Here is a 6,470-nt window from a genome sequence, read left to right as displayed (position 1 = left end):
TTTCACATCCAGTGGCCATCTTCTCTGGGTCTCCCTCCCCGATCCTCTCCTTACTCAGAATCTGATCTTTTGTGTTCCTCCTGTTTACCTATTCAAACATCAAGCCTTTGACCCATGAACCTAAGGGGACTGGAGAAGAGAAAGCCTGGTGCTTCCTTCCTGCTCCAGGCTCCTTGCTGACCCAGAGGGCTGCCTGACGTGGGTGGGACTACTTAAACAAAACATATCTCCCTGTTTACACCAGAGGGAGCAACGACTCTGAGTATCTAGAGTCCAGAGTTTCCAAATAGGCTATTCACGGAAGGCAGAGAACACAGGGCTGTCCATAGAAGGTGGAGAACACAGGGATTTTGCATTTAGAAGGAGCTGCATTGAGCGATCTTGAAAACAGGTTTAGGGTGCAAGGTGGGCCCATTCGTTGTCATACTCTAAAAATACTGGGAAGAGCCAGCATTCTTCTTGCCAATAATTATGTTCATAAGCCTCTGCATCTTGTCTCTCAGGTTTCTTCAAGGTTCGGTTCTACACGCCCTGTCAAATCTGCATGGGTGTAGGGAAAGTTAACTCATTTTAATACCAGCCTGAACCAGACATCACTGGGAAAGAAATCAGAGAAGCCATTCCAAAGTCAAGTAAAACTAACTCCCGTGAGTACATACTCTATGATCCTACATAGATGCTTGAGACTTGGCAGAAGAGAAATTTCTGAGACACTGGAAGATGCTCTGACTCAATTGTACTGATGGTTGCATAGGTCTATACAACCGTGGAAATGTTTTACAATGCAGAGTTAAGGTGGGCAAACTAAGCTTTGGCTTAAAAAAATATATCTGCTATGTGTTCACATTTCTCTTCATCTACATGAATAAAGATTACCTAGAACTCAGTATAAATCAGAATCCCCCAAAACTATATTGAACACACACAATGTACACACACACACACATATGTGTGTGTATGTGTACAGTGTGTATATATATATATATATATATATATATATATATATATATATATACACATATTATACCAGTATATAAACAGAATATATATATATATATATATATATATATACACATATACACACACACACATATATATATATATATATATTACAAAGTTCCTGATCACTAGTACCTATTTGCATGCTGTAATGTTCTGGGTTATCTGTAACATTTACACACACACACACACACACACACACACACACACATTTATGTATGAGAGAGACAAGATGTGAAGGCTTAAGAACATAATTATTAGCAAGGAGAACCTATATATACTTTTAAATATATATATGCATATATACATACATATATGTATATACATATCTATGTGTACACACATATGTATACATACTTATATACATATACATATATACATGCATATATACACATACATATATAGACACTTATATGGGTTCTTGCGGCCAATAATTATACTCATAAGCCTCCTTATTTGTCATATATATATATATATGTATATATATATATATACATATATATATATATATACATATATATATATATATATATATATATATATATATATATATATATGATACAGATAACCCAGAACAATAGATACAGCACCCAAATGGCTGCTAGTGATCCAGGACTTTGGAATGTTTACTGAGCAAAACTTGACTGACAGGCAGAATGAAAGCAGGCGGCCAAAAAATTCAATAGGGTAAGCCAGATCAAACATTATAGGAGAGAGACAACAAAAAGGTGACCAACCGCACATATGATTTGTTGACTTAGTAACCTGAACTGTATATGCTATAAAAGTGCAGCAGAATTGGTGAGGTGGAGCAGATGTTTACTGTAAAACCAGACAACCCCCCAAGTGGTCCTGACACCTAGATAACAGGAAGTCTTTGTCATCTCCATCTTTCCCATATCCCTAATTAAAAACTTGATATCACTTAAGTCAGGCACCGTGCCCTATGTATTCTGACATCCAAATATCCATTTCGCAGTTGGCCAGGCTCCCCTGGAGGTGCTGTAAGTAGATCACGAGATGGAGTTAAGATTCAGCACGGTGGGCATTTTTCTCCACCACGTCACCCTATTGGAAATCACTTGTTTTATTTATTTATTTATTTGTTTATCCAGTCAATAAAATTATTACTAGTACAGAGCAAGTAGTTTGCAAGATGCTGGGGGTGGAGAGCTCGTTTGAAAATGCTCCCCTCTGGAATCTCTGCGCCATTCTGACAACTGTGCCAGTGGCTGGCATGAGTAATGATGTGGTCACGCTCAGCGACCTCAAGGCTGTGCCTCAATGATAACTGTGCTCGGGCTGTATCACATATATAAGATTCCTTAACTTTTTTGGTCTGTTTCTTTCCAAAGGGCGGCTCCAGGCCACTTAAGGCATCTTTGCTCTAAAAATTCCATGAAAATGAAATTAAGTGTTTTAGTTTTGTTTGTTGAAAAACTTCTCTTAAAAACCCTTCTGAGGCATTTTTCAAAATTAATTCCTCATTGCTTCAAATCTCAAACTCACATATAATTGTAAGATCTTATGCAGGGCAATAGGCCAGGTTTCTTTCTTTCTTCTTTCTTTCTTTCTTTCTTTCTTTCTTTCTTTCTTTCTTTCTTTCTTTCTTTCTTTCTTTCTTTCTTTCTCTCTTCCTTCCTTCCTTTCCTTCTTTTTTTTCTTCCTCTCTGCTATGTAGTGTTTATGTATGTATGTATGTATGTATTTGTGTAGGTGCACATGTGTGTGTCTGTGCATGCATGTGCATGTGTCTGTAGGAAGAAGGCTGTTGTTGGCTGTCTTCCTAGTTCTCTGCCTTATGTTCTGAGACATGATCTCTCTCTGAACCCAGAGCTCACTGGCTGGCTAAGCTAGTTGGCCAGTAACCCATTGTGTCTGCTTGTCTCTGCCTGTCCCTGGCTCTGGTATTACAGAGACATCAGATCTGACTTTTATATGGGGGTTGAGAATCCATGCTTATGTGGCAGGCTTTTCTACCAATGGAGCCATCTCCCCAGTCTTGACCAAGGTTTTTGACAAGCCTCTCTGATTCACAGAGTTTGCTGACCCCTTCATCTCTCCTCAGACAAACAAAACACAAGTCGGTAGACACAAAATATCCTCTCCTCTCAAAGTCCAGTCACACTGTTAAGTACCCAAAACTCTCCAGGGGTTTCTTCAAGCATATAACGCACACTCTCTTCCATACCATCACACCACTCTCAGTTGGGAGTGGCTAGGGTAGGATTCAAATTCTTCTCTTGTCCAATTATAACACATGACTCAGAACGTCTCTAACCCTCAGTTTTTCATCTGTAAGTGGGGGGGGGCAATAATATGTACTTTGAGCTTTGGTGCAGTCTATATAAGATGATAGATATTCAACATGTGGCACAAAGGCGAGACACTAGGCACTAGAAAGCAGTGGTGTTTTTTACAAAAGGCTGCCAGAGATAGAAGCTGAGGAGAAAAGAGAAAAGTCCTGCACTCTCTTGGAATGAAGAAACAGAAACTTTTGCTTTAGTTGAGTAGCTGCTCTTGCTGCTGCTGCTGCTGCTGCTGGTGGTGGTGGTGGTGGTGGTGGTGGTGTGTGTGTGTTAGAACTTTAGAGTATTAAGATCAAGAGTGTATGTTATTTATCTGAGAGGAGTGACATTCTAAGAGGGTACTAAATCACCCGTGTGCTCCTGACCCAAGAATGGGAGGGATTTTCTCTTTAACCTAGTATCCAGTCATTAACAGGAGGGTACATGGAATAACGATGGAGAAATGTCAAGTCCCAGGCAGCTATGATGGCCAAATCTGCACATGCCACCATCAGATTACCTCCACATCTTCCCAGGAGAGGTTGATATCTCTGGCCCTCTCCAAAAAAGGCACCATTCCACCCAACAGGTCAGAGTTAGTGTCAGCAAGGGGCTGAGAACCTGGAGATGGAGCCTGCTTGCCGATCCAAGAACAACAGACAACTGGCTCAGGCTGTGATTCTAGTTGGTTGGAATTTACAGCTGGCTGAACAATGACCACATTCATGGGCTGAACTTCTGCTTCCCCCCTTTGCCCAAAGCCCTTCATCTTTCCTCCAAACAGACAGCCGACTGTGCCCTGAGATTTGTGCTGTTAACACCTGGCATCAAGGCTGGATGGCCTTGATTGCTGTGTAACAAAATCTAACATACATGATTTGAAGTAGTTATGGCATGCAAGCCTAGTGTGATTAAAGGAGGCACAAGTTAAAATAGATCCCCACACACGAGAAGGACACATCTATTCTTTCCACTGTTTTATAGCTAGTAGTTGGTAAGGTACCTTTGGGGGTGACCAACCATCCCCTTTTGCATGGGACATTCCTGGTTTTAACTAGGATCATTCTTGTGTTTCAGTAAAGTCCTAAGTCCCTGGCAACATGGAAAACTTGATCCTTCTACATACGGCTCATAATATGTGACCACTAAATTTATTAATCAAGAGAAATATATTAAAGTTTGGAGATGTAGTTAAGTGGTAGTAGTGTGTTTGTCTATGCATCAGCAGCTGGGCAGTGGTGGCGCACACCTTTAATCCCAGCACTTGGGAGGCAGAGGCAGGCAGATTTCTGAGTTTGAGGCCAGCCAGGTCTACAAAGTGAGTTCCAGGACAGCCAGGGCTATATAGAGAAACCCTGTCGTGAAAAAAACAAAAAACAAAACAAAACATAACTAAAACCAAAATAAATAAATAAATAAATAAATAAGCATTAGCAATTAGCAATTAGTAATTGGAATTATAAAGCAATGCACAGGATGAACTGTTATGGATACATGAACTCTAATGGGCATGAACCTGTTGAAACCAGTGGGCTAGTGTAATGATATAGAGCTCTGGTGTGCTGGATAGCTTTATGTCAACTTGGCAAAAGCTTGAACCATCAAAGGGGAAGGAGCCTCAGTTGAGGAAATGCCTCCATAAGATCTGGCTATAAGGCATTTTCACAATTAGTGATCAATGCGGGAGGCCCCATTATCTATGGTGCCACTCATGGCTGATGGTCCTGGGTTCTCTAAGAAAGCAGGCCGAGCAAGCCAGGGAGGAGCACACCAGTAAGCAGCACCCCTCCATGGCCTCTGCATCAACTCCTGCCCCCAGGTTTCTGCCCTACTTGAGTTCCTGTAAGCCCAATAAACCCTTTCCTCCCCAAATTGCTGTTGGTCATGTTTTTTAAAAAAAAAAAATCATAGCAATAGTAACCTAAACTAAGACATCTAGTTTGGGGCTTTTAATACCTTCTTATTTCTGTCTCTTCTTTTGACTTTAGTTTATACAACACTATTCTCTGCACCATTTCCAAATCATGAAAACGTGAGTAGGCTCTCTAAAGTCTATTTTCCTAATTGTTCACTTTTTCACCTTATATCTACACAGGGGCCAGGTGTTTAAATATGGTTTATCATATACACTTGGAAAGGGAGGAACGTTTGTCAGGGCAAAGAAATTCCACAATCCTTCACTGAGGGTCTGATCTGGATTGTATGCAGCAGAACATTAAACAATAGGTCAAACAGGGTTTTTGGTTAGAGCAGCTGTCAACTCCGGGGAATGTGTGAATAAACATGCATGAATATTTATTATATGAAGATGGCTTGATACAGGCATGTTGCAGGATATTTGATCACACTGTGAACCCCGAGATTGTGTTGTTTTTACTGGAAAAACCGGTTTCTAGTTGTGGTGTGCTCAGCCTTAGCACACACCTTTAATCCCTCTGGATGGAATACAAATATGCCCTTAGTGCATGCCTTTAATTCCAAACAATGAAGGCAATTGTAGTTTATAGAAGAAGGCAGCCATGTTTGATAGTCATATCTGAATGGGTGGCAGACTAAGTGATGAATAAGAGAAAGATTTGACAGAATAGGCTACTCCTAACTCTCACAAGAGCAGACAGGAAAGAGGTGACATAAGAGAGAGCAGTGCAGAGAGAGAGAACCAGTTTTACCTGGACAGTTGGTATAGAGACAGATTTCAGATAGAGAACACGCTAGACAGAGGTGAAGACAGAACAAGCGGGGGGGGGGGGGAAGAGCCACAAGATAGAACATATTGCCAAAGGTAGTGCGTGACCAAGCAGAACAATTCAGTCAGAAGCAGTTTGAAGTCAGTGTGGAGAGGAGTTTGGACCTAAAACAGCTGAGTTGGCCAACCAGCCAGAGTTCAGAAAGAGCTAGAAAGGGTAAGCTTATTCAGCAATAAGTCTCAGAGGCTGAAAACATTCTAGGCTTAAATAAGATTGTGTGGAGGCTAGAAGCTTCCAGACTTGGCCTAGGTTAGCAGATGGAGGCAGCGAGCCTCAGAGACTATAATTACTTCTGGCAAATAAAAGCTACTTTTACACAGGCATGCTATTTTAATGTATTTTGTGTGTGTGTGTTTTCTTTGACTCTTGGAGGGAGGGAGGGAGGGAGGGAGAGAGAGAGAGAGAGAGAGAGAGAGAGAGAGAGAGAGAGAGAGAG

This window comes from Mus pahari, chromosome 12 (assembly GCF_900095145.1).
Source record: "Mus pahari chromosome 12, PAHARI_EIJ_v1.1, whole genome shotgun sequence".
Classification (NCBI taxonomy): Eukaryota; Metazoa; Chordata; class Mammalia; order Rodentia; family Muridae; genus Mus; species Mus pahari.
The sequence above is the reverse complement of the archived record's forward strand: the minus strand, read 5'-3'. Positions refer to the sequence as shown.